The sequence below is a fragment of the Lepisosteus platostomus genome, unplaced genomic scaffold, assembly GCF_059453375.1.
Source record: "Lepisosteus platostomus isolate fLepPlt1 unplaced genomic scaffold, fLepPlt1.hap1 Scaffold_85_H1, whole genome shotgun sequence".
Taxonomy (NCBI): Eukaryota; Metazoa; Chordata; class Actinopteri; order Semionotiformes; family Lepisosteidae; genus Lepisosteus; species Lepisosteus platostomus.
In genome coordinates this window covers 218,679-233,357 of record NW_028291697.1, presented here as the reverse complement: position 1 = coordinate 233,357, position 14,679 = coordinate 218,679, and the positions used below count along the sequence as shown (strand labels likewise).

At 42.8% G+C, this 14,679-nt stretch overlaps 6 non-coding genes across 6 annotated transcripts; 2 read left to right on the top strand and 4 right to left on the bottom strand.

Annotated features, from left to right (window-relative positions):
• Window positions 1-1,632: 1,632 nt before the first annotated feature.
• On the bottom strand, window positions 1,633-1,774 carry LOC148630962 (U4 spliceosomal RNA). The gene has a single exon (XR_015934941.1). It is a non-coding gene; the product is annotated as a U4 spliceosomal RNA (small nuclear RNA).
• Window positions 1,775-1,889: 115 nt separating this feature from the next.
• On the bottom strand, window positions 1,890-2,006 carry LOC148630961 (U5 spliceosomal RNA). Its single transcript, XR_015934937.1, has one exon. It is a non-coding gene; the product is annotated as a U5 spliceosomal RNA (small nuclear RNA).
• Window positions 2,007-4,067: 2,061 nt separating this feature from the next.
• On the top strand, window positions 4,068-4,139 carry trnag-ucc (transfer RNA glycine (anticodon UCC)). The gene has a single exon. It is a non-coding gene; the product is annotated as a tRNA-Gly (tRNA).
• A 1,164-nt stretch (window positions 4,140-5,303) lies between these two features.
• trnak-cuu (transfer RNA lysine (anticodon CUU)) lies at window positions 5,304-5,377 on the top strand. Its single transcript has one exon. It is a non-coding gene; the product is annotated as a tRNA-Lys (tRNA).
• A 7,481-nt stretch (window positions 5,378-12,858) lies between these two features.
• On the bottom strand, window positions 12,859-12,932 carry trnai-aau (transfer RNA isoleucine (anticodon AAU)). The gene has a single exon. It is a non-coding gene; the product is annotated as a tRNA-Ile (tRNA).
• An 830-nt stretch (window positions 12,933-13,762) lies between these two features.
• Window positions 13,763-13,834, bottom strand: trnag-ucc (transfer RNA glycine (anticodon UCC)). The gene has a single exon. It is a non-coding gene; the product is annotated as a tRNA-Gly (tRNA).
• Between the last annotated feature and the right edge of the window lie 845 nt (window positions 13,835-14,679).

The window sequence follows — 14,679 nt, the reverse complement described above, 5'->3', positions numbered from 1 at the left end:
GCTTTAACTAGCAAAGTTTGTGCACAGGAGAAAAGATGACTGTGGGTCCCAGCAAATCAGGAAGAGGACCGGTTCGTTCCTGATGAAGAGCTAGTTCTGAATAGTGATTCAGCTGTCCACAGTTCCGACCTGTTCACAAGGCCTGCTGCTGGTTACTCTCTGGCAACCTCCACTCTAGACTCTTAGAACAAAGGAAGGTTCTGGCACTCGGACATACTGGCCGTTCCATGGTTGTCCGGGCTGAGTCTCAGGATGGTCAGGAGGCGCGCTGCGAGAATGTCCTGCCCTTGGGATTCTCCTTTGAATTCCCTTTAGAATTGTTGAATCTGAATCTGAATCTGAATCTTGTTGAATCTTCCCTTCTGAATCTGAATCTCCAGGCTCTCTGTGTTGCCTGTTTTTACCTGGAGGAACTTCAGCTCATTGATTGGCTGAAAGTTCCATGGGCATCAGAGTCCCATGTGGGTTACTCGGCCCTACCAGTCCCTGATTGGTTGATCAAGGTGAGATATGAGTCACTTACTCCTGACACTTAGTAATGCAGTCCAGATGTCCAACTGGCACTCCCTAGACAGATAGGCGCCAATGGATGACCATTGATCATGATAGCCAGGCTTAGCTAAGTGCATCCCCCTTTGGGAGCTGTCCTTATCAAAAGAAAACATCTTGCATGAATTGTTTCTCTATGGCTGCACCACAGAGAAATGGGGCCTCATTTGGGAAGGCTCAGAACACTTAATTCTTTCTATTAATAAGCCTCACCGCTACACGTCAGAGAAACTTTAAGAGTATTACTTTTTTTTTTCTTTTTCCAAAATACAGTATGGAATCTAGACACCCGAGCAGATGGATTTCCAATCAGCACACGTTACACTAAACGCTAGAAAACAGGGGGATTTCTTTACGCAGTTATCAGCACACCCGGTATTCGCGTATAGAAGCCGCGGTGCTGTGCTGAACTTGAACTCACAGCAACATCAGTTATTCTGTGCGACTGATTCTCATTTCATTCTAAACTCGCCCACCCAGGGACGCCATTAAATGTAATGGTTTGATGGGTTTACTGAGACAATTATTTATTGTAGCAGTAATCACGAGGTTGTTAGTTGGGGCTTTTAGAAAATCAATCGTCAGAACAACTAACAACGCACACACAGGGGTTCAATACACTAGATACATTTATTAATATAAATTGTGCACCAAACATATACTAGTCTGCCTGGATACGAGTGGCAGACCTTACTGTGAGGGTTATCAATATACAAGGTATATAATCCCGAAGAGATGCAAACACAAAGAGATACACAACAGAGAATATATGTCAATATATATCGTTCAGTTACCAAATCGCTAATCAGTGTTATTACCCACTGTTACTCTAAACTCGGAAGTAAATACATTACTCATGAATTAAATTGATAACAACTTGTGTTGAGGTACAATTGAATTCTCGAGACGCAATGTAGAACATGGGGTTTACTTATCCACTGTGTATGGATTTGGAATTTGGAGACGCTGTTCTCTGCATAACGCTGAAAGAGCTAAAGAGCGTTTCTGTTGAGACGTAACAAGCTCGTTTCTTTCTACCATGATGTTACCATGACAAAATCTGTCTTTAAACACCTTCCTCATTCTCTGACGAGACTGTCAAAAATTGCTTTCGCCGATTGCATTGCAAACCAGCGGAAGCGGGGTATTGGGAAAAGTTTTCAACTAGCAATAATCGCGCCTCGGCTAAACCTCACAGGCTACGATACTGCCACTGCGCAAAGCTGACGGTTGCCAGGCAACCGCGGGGATCCTATGGAAATCGTTATCAATCGTCTCATGGCATGTCGTTGCTGAAATGCTTCATATTTGTGTTTTCTCTCTTTGACCAGCCCAGCTGCGCTCCACCCGAAGGCAGGGAAGCACAAAAATTGCATGGAACTCATTCATGCTCCTCTCCACGGAAATCTTTAGTAAAAGGCAAAAGATTTGTACGAGATGAAGAAAAACCAGAGTGCGTGGCTGCACAGCTGCAGGAGCCCAGGCCGCCTTCAAGGCCTCTGCCCTGCCGGTCGTGGTTGGCAATGCACCTGGCCTTACAAATGAGCCAGTGGGGCCCGTTCAGCTCCGGGCTCATCGCCTGCGGCTCTCGGCTTGCGGGCGTGCCCAATCCGTGCAATAACTCGGAAAACACCCGGCCACAGTGTGCAGGAAACGACGCACTCTGGGAAGCCGCTATGCAAAGCGAGGTCCCAAGATCCCCTGCGGCCGGATACTTTCCGCCCCCCAAAGAAAAGAGCACCAATCAGACGGCCGGAGACCGAGGACTCGCAGAGCAGACGGCCACAATCGCCATAATAAGAGCCTAACCCTAACCCTATCCCTCGGAAATCTGTGGCGTTTAGCGTGACATAGTCTTGCAGGCATCGTGCTGTCTCACTGCAATACTATACCGCTGGAGGAAACAGTCCATCTGGCCATGAAACTAATTTGAACGTCTAGCTACAGCAACTAACTATATCATGATTTATTCAGGATGTGCGGAATCAGAACATCCCGGAGACAGCTTCCGAAATCGTGAGCATTCTCTGGTGGTAGGGGCTTTCAAGATGGCGCTCAGGTGGGAGGTAAAGTTTAGTGGTTGAGGAGTTTTTTTGAGTTTTTCATGACCTGAATGTTAATTTTTGCTTTTTTTGACTACTGAAAAATAAGGACTTAACAGTAGTTGTTTAAACTTCAGTTATAACTGAAAGAAAAAAAAACGATTTTTTTTAGGTTTAAGAATTTCGATATGAGTAACACTGGGAAAAGAAAAGAGAGTGCTGAGACTCAGCTGCCAGAGGAAGAGCCGGAGTCCCTGCCCAGCACACCTGTGAAAACCCCGGCAGCCAAGAGAGGAAGGGGCGACCTGACGCTGGAGGAGCTCCAGACCAACATCTTCAACATGATGGCACAGAGCATGGGTGAGCTGAAGGAAATGATTTGATCTAATACAGTCGCAATCGAAAGTCTTAAAAAGTCCATGGACTGTGTGTTTAAAGAGGTTGAAGACTTAAAGAGTGAAGTAAAAGTTCTTAAACAAGTAAATACCGAACAAGAAAAGCATATTAAAGAACTTGAATTGAAAGTGAACGATGTAGATAGATACCGTCAATGATGGAATTTAAAATTATTTGGAGTTAAAGAGGAACGTGATAAGGACCTTGTTGCAACAGTGAAGGGTATCTGTAAAAGGACCCTGCCGGACCAGGAGGCCGTAATATCGGCCATTGACTTTGTTCACAGGCTCGGGAGAGCGAACATGTCTGGGCAAGTGCGCCCCAGATCGATTATAATACAGTTCACCAAGAGGACGGCGAGGGACATGCTGTGGCGAGCGGCGAGGGGGAATGAGTATTTGAATGGGAACAAACTGAGGTTTGCAGAGGACCTGTCTGCCGTGGACAGGAGTACCAGGAACCAGCTGTGGCCCCAGGTTGAAGCTGCCAGAAGAGAGGGGAGGAGAGCCTACTTTGGGGGAGCGAGGGCCTTTGTGGACGGGAAGGAGATTTGCTCCCAGTGACTGCTCAGTTAATGATTATGTTTGGTTTTATTTGTTATACCAGTATATACTAGTGTTTCTTTAGTGTTAGTTTGGAATGGTGTAGTTAAGTGTTAAGGACTGTTATAGTTCTGGTTCTTTGAAAAACTCAATAGTTTAGACAGTCTTAGAGTTAGTTATTTGCTTTTGCGTATGTCTTTATCATGAATGCCAGAGGTACTCGAAATGTTGTTAAAAGAAAAACTGTGTGCTGAGTTTTATTTTTTACAGGAAACGCATGCATGTTGAAACTAAAGTTTATAAATAATTGAGAAATATTAAAGCAAGGAAAATATGATACGTGTAAAATATACAATTTGATCACATAATTACTTAATTACCTCTGGTAGTTAAATGCTTTTTTCTGCTGCATTTTTTTTCTCTTGTACATGACTCTGATCCTCTTGTTGTATTTGTATTTGTAAATTCTATATGTTTAATAAAAAATTTTTTTAAAAAAGCATTCTCTGGTGGTGTCCTGCAGGCTTCCTGTGGGCGTGCGTTGGTGGTATAGTGGTGAGCATAGCTGCCTTCCAAGCAGTTGACCCGGGTTCGATTCCCGGCCAACGCAGTGGCAAGTGTTTTCAAATGCTGTCATGAGCCTCGGATTGTGACTAGCAAAGCCTTTTGAAAGAGCTAAAGCACTGAAAAACGGAATTGAAGGAGAATCTTACAGGGGATTCTGAGCGGTGTCTGCATACACGCAGTCCAATACGGGTGCTGAAAGCTTGAGCTACTCTCAATGTCATGCTGGCTTTCCCCGGAGTAAATCTGTTACATTGAAAGAATGCTTCTCACAGGTTCAAAAAGGGACCCTTGTTAATTGGAGAAATCAATGATTTCGAATGAATTCTGTATGCTTTAAAAGACAGCTATACACAGAAAACATGCAGGACACTGCTCATGATGTTTCCCGAGCCGAAACACAGTGCGTTTTTTCAAGCCATCTGACAAAGCCCGCCCACTGAAAACTGCAGCAGATCGTGTAAAGACGTTCAACTTTGTAACTACTGCACGCACAGGAAGCAGAATAAATTCCTCTTTTCAAACTGTCAAAGGTTTGCTTTGCGAACGCTGCAGGACATCGCACAATCTCTTTTGAACAGGGACAAACGATTTCTTATGGGGCGCAGTAAGTACTGTTACTGTCACTGCTCGATACCGACGTTGGCCTACTATACCATGTTCAGCCACCGCTAGAAAATGTACGGCTCTAGCACCGGAGCAAACAGGAGGGCCGACGTCGAACAGGCACACGTGTCGGACATGGAGAGCGACGCGAACGAGATTCGAACCCATGCCTGCAGAGCACAATGGATTAGCAGTCCATCACCTTAACCACTCAGCCAACTTGTCGACGAAACTGGGCTGTCCGGATATGGGTTGGCGCGCTCGAGATGATCTTTTTCTTTTTTTTCCCTCGTACTCGAGGGTCATTTTCCTGTTCCACATGTGATTTCAACATTTTCCTTGGGAGATGTCAAGCCAGCAAGCCACTGCTGTGGTTCAGTGGCCAGTGTGGAGTTCAGTGGCCCTGTTGTACACAGAAAGCACATTGAGCTCCTTGGACATGAAAAGTTCCAGATAAAAGCCATTTGTCATCCTTTCTCTTGGTGTCGATGTTGCTATTGTATGTAAAGGTGGCAACTTGCTCAGCGAGCAGGCGGAGCACACACCGAATGCAGATGTGTCTGAGTGGTGTGTCCAAGTGGCTGCAAAAGGACGACACTCCGGGGGCGCCGTGGCTTAGTTGGTTAACGCGCTTGTCTCTTAAACAGGAGATCCTGGGTTTGAATCCCAGCGGTGTCTTCTTTGTTGTGTCTTCTCGAACAGAACTGGTCCTTACAGACAACCGCCTACGGCTAGACTTAATTAAATGCAAGTATTCATTTCCTGTCTTTAACGCGACTTGTTTTTCTTAAAATGGATGCAACTTGCAAAACATGAAATACAAGCCTTGCTAATCAGCGCTAGCGGCTGGCAAAAAAAAAAAAGAAGTCAGCAATTTTTTTTTCTTTAACCTTAACCCTGCTAACGGAGAAGAGTTAAACGACCGAGTCTATGCAGCTTAAACGGTGCGCAAGTCGGGTTCTTAGCTGAAAGGGTGGTAAATCACGCTCACCCCAGTCCTTAATCTTTTAAAGAGGACACAAAATTGAACCTAGTCGCCACATCACATACATCGTGTTCAATGATAAAAAGGTAACATCTATCCTCGCTCCAGAGTAAATCTAACGTTGAGGGCATCTTTTTTTTCACTTTACCGTGAGTCAGGCTCGGCTGCACAGAGGAGAGAGCAGAGCAATGAGGTCACAGGGACAGGGGAGTCACACGGTGGCGGTTTGAATAAGCGGAAGATCACTGAGGGATCCACAGTATGTGGACCCTCCGTTCGCCATCAGTCCGCACTCCGGACTCTGAATCCTGTCATCCGAGTTAAGATCTCGGCGGAACCTGAAGCGCAGTTCCTTCTTAAAACGTAAACTGGTGAGCATTTCTAGAATCGCACTTGTATAGATGCAGCCTTTAATGTGTTGCTAGGTTAAAATTGATGACTTCTTGTATTTCAGTAGGCAACTGCCCTCTTGATTTTGGATTTAATTTCTTTATTACAGGGGCGCTTTTATGAAGACAGAGTCATGTTCAGGTACTTTGCTTGATGGAGGAAGCTCATTTCGGACTCTGCTCACCTGGAAAGGTCTGCTGTACTACTACAAGAGAGAAGTAGAGTCTGGAAGAAGGGACAATTTTATGATGCTTTGGAAGATAATGTTTTTTTTTTCTAATACTGAAAATGAAAAGTAGTTGTTTCTATATGGACTCAGTCTTTGGAATTTGTATATTTATATATTTCAGTGAACCCTCAGCCATTCCTTCTGTATTGTAATTCAATTTCTCTTTTAAAATTCCTTCCCCACTTCTAGGACCTGCAGTTGCTGAACTCCACAATGGCTTCTATTGGAAAGTCTGTGACTGAGACCAAGTAAGTGTTCACTTTTTTATGAAACCATTATTTATTTTGGAGCAATGAGCAATTCTTATATAAATGCAATAAAATCATTATGCTCAAACTATGAGAGAGAATTTTAAGGATAATTTAAGAAATCAGTCTTTGCTTGTTTCTATACACAGATGGTATTATTTATTTTCAAAGGAAACCCGCGAGGATTCCCCTGGTGTGCAAGATGTGCCTGAATACTTTTGATCAGCTTCCTGCTCACTTGAAGAGGGTGTGTATGAAGCACGCCAAGGCAGAAGAGATCAGGATGGCCTCTCAACAGGCGAGGGAGGACATGATGAATCACCTGAAGAACGGGGTCATCGTGGATTACCACAGAATAGAGATCAAAGGACACTTTGTGGGCTTGAAATACAAAGAAAATCATGTTCTATGGTACAAGATAAATACAAAACTTAGGCTTTTTTTTAATTAGATTTATTTATAAAGCATAAGCAATCATTTATTACATTAATATATGTGAAAATAACATTTTAGTATCATACGTTTAGTATATTTAGTCCCTAATGCTGAAAGAAATGATCATAGAACATGACATCTAACCTTACCTGCGGTGTTTTTAATCCCTATTGCTCAATGCACGGTGAAAGCATTGCATACATATGTCTGACAATAAGGAATGGGCCCCTGAGACAGTCATTTGCCTGTTTCACAAATGATCGTATTTTACTAGAGATTCTGTTTGGGATTCAGATGTGCATTCGGACAGCAATCCCTTTCAAGAAATGATACGTTCTGGATGAGGTCAAAGGTGCTGGAACACTGTATTTAGGATGTGTTTGCAGAGACTGTGTGTCTCCTGCTTCAACGCAATGATAAATAGATGTGCTCCTGTAATTCATTGGTACATGCCCAGGGCAGTAAGCAGTCTGAGGATTTATTTCCAGAAGGCATAGAACAGTGAAGCAGTGAAGTAGTGCAACACACTGGATCATTATATTATTAGAATCTATTCTACTTAAATTATTACATTATACACAATTTGAGTTCATTTTAAAAAGTAAAAGGTAATGAAAGGAATGCATTTTCGTAAGAAAGATAATACCGATATGCATGTGATAATCTTCCTTATATCATGTAGTGCGTCATTTGGACACTTTGTGGGATTGAAATACAAAGAAAATCATGTTCTATGGTACAAGATAAATACAAAACTTAAGCTTTTATTTTAATTAGATTTGTTTATAAAGCATAAGCAATCATTTATTACATCGCTTCTTGAATTAAATCTTTTGACAAGAGGTAAGACTTCTATTTTACATTTAAACCCATGTTTAGCTGTGTTTTTTAGATTTAACTGAACCAATTTCTGTGTGTGATAATGTCCTTGAATTCTGAAAACATCACACTAAATTACATGATATAAAACAGCTAATGTTTCTAGAGATAAAGTTTCTGGGATGCTTCTAATTACTTTTTATTACCAGGGACAGTTTAATTCACCTTGTACAGTACTGAAAGACCAAGATGCTTTTTTCTAAAGTTATTTAACATTTTATAGAACTTTGTCTACTATGGCAACATGATGAGCTTGGTGAAACTTGGAAAAATACTGCTTGGCCACTTATCTTAAGATAAAGATAGGATAAAGGTTTATCTTTTGCACCTACCTGACCCCCAGGGAAGGCCAATGCTTTCTAAGTTGATGGTTCCCTACAGTAGACTGTACCTTATCTTCAAAGGTAATGTATATTGACCCAAATCAGTTTTGGAATCCAATCTACTGACGAGATGGAGCCTATCCTTTTTTCAGGATTTTAGCATCATACGTTTGGTATATTTAGTCCCTAATGATGAAAGAAATGATCATAGAACATTTGGACACTTTGTGGGATTGAAATACAAAGAAAATCATGTTCTATGGTACAAGATAAATACAAAACTTAAGCTTTTATTTTAATTAGATTTGTTTATAAAGCATAAGCAATCATTTATTATATTAATATATGTGTGTAGCGGCGAGGCTTATTAATAAGGCAGAATTAAGTGTTCTGAGCCTTCCCAAATGAGGCCCCATTTCTCTGTTCATCTCTGTGGTGCAGCCACAGAGAGACTATTCATGCAGGGTGATTTAAGGTCCTAGGACAGCTCCCAAAGGGGGATGCACTTAGCTAAGCCTGGCTATCATGATCAATGGTCATCCATTGGCGCCTATCTGTCTAGGGAGTGCCAGTTGGACATCTGGACTGCATTACTAAGTGTCAGGACTAAGTGACTCATATCTCACCTTGATCAATCAATCAGGGACTGGTAGGGCCGAGTAACCCACGTGGGACTCTGATGCCCATGGAACTTTCAGCCAATCAATGAGCTGAAGTTCCTCCAGGTAAAAACAGGCAACACAGAGAGCCTGTGAGATTCAGTAAGATTCAGAAGGGAGGATTCAGAGGATTCTGTGGACAATTCTAAAGGGAATTCAAAGGAGAATTCCAGGGCAGGACGGCCCAGGAGCAGAAGGCTCCCAAGGGCAGGACATTCTCGCAGCGCGCATCCTGACCATCCTGAGACTCAGCCCGGACAACCACGGAACGGCCAGTGTGTCCGAGTGCCAGAACTTTCCTTTGTTCTAAGAGTCTAGAGCGGAGGTTGCCAGAGAATAACCAGAGGATCCACCCGAGGTTAGCACCAGCAGCAGGCCTCGTGAACAGGTCGGAACTGTGGACAGCTGAATCACTATTCAGAACTAGCTCTTCATCAGAAACGAACCGGTCCTCTTCCTGACTTGCTCGGACCCACAGTCATCTTTTCTCCTGTGCACAAACTTTGCTAGTTAAAGCCAACACTAACTAGCCAGTCAGTGAGCATCAGCAGCGCACCGTCGCAAGCCGCACAGCACAGCCTGGCACGGAGCCAGAGAGCGCGGATTGGACAGCAACAGCCTGCAACTGTTTCTTTGTGCCCGCAGGAAGATCTGAATCCCCAAAGATTGGATGAGTATTCAACTTCAATGCATTACAGCTCGAGAATTCAATTGTTATCCCAACCAGTTGATATCAATTTAATTCCTAAGAGTTATGTACTTGTTTGAGTATCTAATGTAGAAGTTATAACCAAGTTCATTAACGAAACGGTCTTAATGAATGATATACTGAACGTATGTCCTCTTGATATGTGTAACACTTCGTAACTGACTGAATATATATCTTTTGTATTCTGATAACCCTCTCGATAAGATCTGTTAGGTTTACATGCATATTTTATGTATTAATAAATGTATCCTCGTGTATTAGTACCTGTGTGTGCGCGTTGTTTGAGTTATGTCACATGGTTGGATTCTAAAGCCATCAAAAGAATCAACTTTGTGATTTACTGCTACAATTAATAATTGTCTCAGTAAATGCCCAAACTCTACAGAACTGGTGCCTTCAGAGAGCCACTACATTTAATTTTGCTATGGCAACATTACATATTTGGCGTCCCTGAGCCGGTTTTCTTACATGTGAAAATAACATTTTAGCATCATATTATTACATACAGGTCTCTAGCTTCAACACAGTGATATATATATATACTCAGTGATTTATTGGTACATGCCCAGGTCAATAATCAGAATGAGGATTTATTTCCAGACGGGCTACAGGTAGTGTTGTGAAATACTTCAACACACTGGATCGCAGATTTAGACCCCCTGCACTCTTACTCCTTAAAAACCAAAGAAATGAAGATATGTAGCAATCACATTGCAACAGGGCTGACAGTGACTTAATGCTTATACTAGTGGACTTCTGGTACCTTTAGGGTACGGTGTTCCCTGAAGGGCTCTCAAACCCCGCATTTCAGATGCCTAGCTGTTTCGCTGATGTGTTGCACCTCAGAATCACTTTTAAACCTTACCTCTGGTATCTTTAATCCCTATTGCTCAACGCATGGTGAAAGTATTGCATAAATGTGTCTGAAAATGAGCAATGGGCACCTGAGAGACTCATTTGCCTGTTTCACAAATGATCATATTTGACTAGAGATTCTGTTTGGGATTCAGTTGTGCATTCTGACAGCAATCGCTTTCAAAAAACGATACATTCTGGATGAGGTCAAGGTGCAGGAACACTGTATTTAGGATGTGTTTGCACTTATTCTGTGTCTCTAGCTTCAACACAGCGATATATGTATATGCTCACTGATTTTTTGGTACATGCCCAGGGCAATAATCATTATGAGGATTTATTTCCTGATGTGCTAGGGGTAGTGTTGTGAAATACTTCAACACACTGGATCGCAGGTTTAAACCGCCTGCACTCTTACTCCTTAAAAACCAACAAATGCAGATATGTAGCAATCATATTGTAGCTGACACTCATTTGCCTGTTTCACAAATGATCATATTTTACTAGAGATTCTGTTTGGGATCCGGATGTGCATTCTGACAGCAATCTCCTTATCGCGGCTTTGCCCTTCTTGCCTCTTTGGACAATATCTCCATCTTGTGGTCATTGTTGGTAATGTCTAGACAACATCTCCATCTTATGGTCGTTGTTGGTAATGTCTTCTTATGCCCTTTTTTATTTTAATTCTCTATTAGTTGATTCTAGAATCTCTACAATGGAGATGAAAACATCAGTTTTATAGCAGACAATATGACATTATTTATAGTCCAATTAGAAACTTATTACCCTGTTTTTAACATAATAACAAATTAAAATTGATTAAAACTAAGTTTGGAACACCAGGGAACATAACAAATGATTTTTAGGAAAACCATGAGGTTCTCTGTGTCCAATGCCTGCAAGGGGAGAAAGCTAGAATCCTTTGATTTTTTCAAAATTTGAAAATAAACATCATATAACAACAGCTTTCATTCCTAGGAGTGAAAAATAACCATTTTTGAAGACATAGTAGTTTCTAAAACACTACAATAAAGTTAAAAACATCAGTTTTATATTACATTATTTTTAGTGAAATTAGTCATTTTTTGCACTATTTTTAATAAAATATCTAATTAAAAGTGATTAAAATTAAGTTTGGAACAACAAGGAACACAAAAAAAAAAGATTTTTAGGAAAACCATGAGGTCCTCTGTGCCCGATGCCTGCAAGGGGAGAAAGCTAGAATCCTAAAAAAAAGTTATCAATTCTAGAGCCTAAGAGGAAAACAAGACAAATGTATATCTCCAAATAATTTTATGTGCTTCAGAAGAGCCCAGGAAAGTTTTTTGCATACATGAAACCACGCCCGTTTGCACATAAGCAGACATGGTTGCACACACGACTGCATGAAAGCACACGTGCATGCGAAGTCATCCTGTTGAGCATTTGAAAAGCCGCACCACGCCGCACTTGAAATAGCTCTTACATTAGTGGTAGACGCAGGAATCGCCTTTTTATTTACGCTCTTACCAACGCGATGGAAAGCAAAACAAAGCAAAGCAGAGCAAAACAAAACGAACAAACGAAAACCCTCACGTCCCGCACTTGCATATAACGCCGTTACGTGCCCAAGCGGTATTGTACGTCATCCTAGCACTGCACCCCGGGGCGTAAGGTATATGGGAACGAGCACACGCCACGAATCGTCTCGAATCACTCCCTACAGCTGTAAGGCGCCTTGAAGCGTGCACCCCCAACATTCTTCTTTGCGCATCTGTGAAAGGTAAACTCTTGAGCAAACTCTGAACCAGCTCTAATGAAACTAATCTGATTAGACGTTACTTTGACTCATCTTTTTACTCTCAGTGCTGGATTGCTCAAACTCCAGCTAGGGTTAGGTTTAACATTCCCACGCTACTTAGACACTTTGTTTACGCTCAGTGCTGGATTTTGGGAACTTCAGGACTTCAGTGGGAATTTTCTCCTTTCTGTCAATTCTGTTTTGTTTTGGAGACTCTTGGCTGCCTATATTGTACAGTGCAGCGTGAAGGAAACATTTTCCAAAACTGTGTCAGCTCAAAAGTTGTAAGAAAACCTCTCCAGCTGCTTTACCTCTCTTCATTTTTGTCATTTAATGTGACAATCGATGTATAACTGGAGCCTCACATATGCAAATGGTGAGGCTCCAGTTCGACACCACTTTACAGTATATGACAAAAGCATGGCAGACTGTGCCGGACCAGCTGGTAACTTCCGCTTATTTTGACCATATTAAACATTGGAAATCTTCCCACTTGCATTTGTGACACTTGATTTTGGCTCCACCTAAGACACTCTTAAATCTTCAAACACTTTTCTCTTCTCCCGCAACACTCTTGTCTGTCGGCACTGTGTGGCAGCGTTGCAGGACAACCCATCTCACCACGGAAAGGAACCTAACAGCTTTGGTAAGAGAGGAGAAAAGGACATGGCCCGTACGGGGCTCGAACCCGCGACCTTGGCGTTATTAGCACCACGCTCTAACCAACTGAGCTAACCGGCCTCGTGACAGTGCCCCTCTCTGTGCTGCAAAAAATCGAACTCAGGGAATTTCTTTTGTCCTCCTTTGAATAGAAAGCCGTGTAATTCAGTGTACGGGCTTTCTCATGCAGTTTCATGGTTTCACAGCATTATTCAGCTGATTTTAAATGTACCTAAAGGAGAAACATTATTGAAGACCATCAATTACCAAGAGCTTTTGTCAAAGGTTTTGGTGGTCATTTTTAATGACCACAGAGCACTATGACCTCGGTTTTACATCTCATCCAAAAGACAGCGCCCTTTTACAACACAGCTTCTCCGTCACTATATTGGGAGATTGGGACCCGCACAGACCTCAGGGTGAGCGCCTCCCCGCTGGCCCCATTAACACCACTTCCAGCTGGAAGCTTTGTTTTTCCCTGTAGCTCACCCTCATCCAGGTACTGACCTGGCTCACACCTGCTTAGCTTCAGTGGGTTTTCAGTTGCGAGTTGCAAAAGTTGGGATGCAAGTGATGGAGCCGTTCGCTGCAAAAGCCACTGCATTGGCCAGGAATCGAAACCAAGCCTCCTGCGTGGCAGGCGAGAGTTCTAACAATGAACCACCAATGCTCAATGCCTGTACCTTCAAAAAAGACGCTTTTTTGGTGCTGTGTGCAAAAAGCGTCGACATCTACTTCCAGCTGCAAAATGCCATCCGCGGACGCTGTGAATTTATTTATTTAGACACCGCTCAGAATCCCCTGTAAGATTCTCCTTCAATTCCGTTTTGCAGTGCTTTAGCTCTTTCAAAAGGCTTCGCTTTGCTAGTCACAATCCAAGGCTTGTGACAGCATTTGAAAACACTTGCCACTGCGTTGGCCGGGAATCGAACCCGGGTCAACTGCTTGGAAGGTAGCTATGCTCACCACTATACCACCAACACATGCCCGGGGGAGCCCTCCAGGACACCACCAGAGAATGCTCACGATTTCAGAAGCTGTCTCCGGGACGTGCTGATTCCACACATCCTGAATAAATCATGTTATTGTTAGTTGCTGTAGCTAGACGTTCAAATGAGTTTCATGGCCAGATGGACTGTTTCCTCAAGTGGTATAGTATTGCAGTAAGACAGCACGATGCCTGCAAGACTATGTCACGCTAAACGCCACAGATTGTGTTTGTCCGTTCGTGTCAGTCGTCCTGCAGCCACGGGAAGTGGGACACAAACATGCTGCAATGCTTTCAAGTCATTAGGATTTGTTTTTGCAACATCCGAGAAGAGTACTTGTGGCTTGAATGTGACTGAGCAAGGTGTTTAAAGACAGAGACTGAAAACTGTTAAAGGATGAGTCAAAGTAATGTCTAATCGGATTAGTTTCCTTAGAGCTGGTTCAGAGTCTGCTCAAGAGTTTACCTTTCACAGATGCGCAAAGAAGAATGTTGGGGGTGCACGCTTCAAGGCGCCTTACAGCTGTAGGGAGTGATTTCAGACGATTCGTGGCGTGTGCTCATTCCCATATACCGTACGCCCCGGGGTGCAGTGCTAGGATGACGTACAATACCGCTTGGGCACGTAACGGCGTTATATGCAAGTGCGGGACGTGAGGGTTTTGCGTTTGTTCGTTTTGTTTTGCTCTGCTTTGCTTTGTTTTGCTTTCCATCGCGTTGGTAAGAGCATAAATAAAAAGGCGATTCCTGTGTCGACCACTAATGTAAGAGCTATTTCAAGTGCGGCGTGGTGCGGCTTTTCAAATGCTCAACAGAATGATTTTGCATGCACACGTGCTT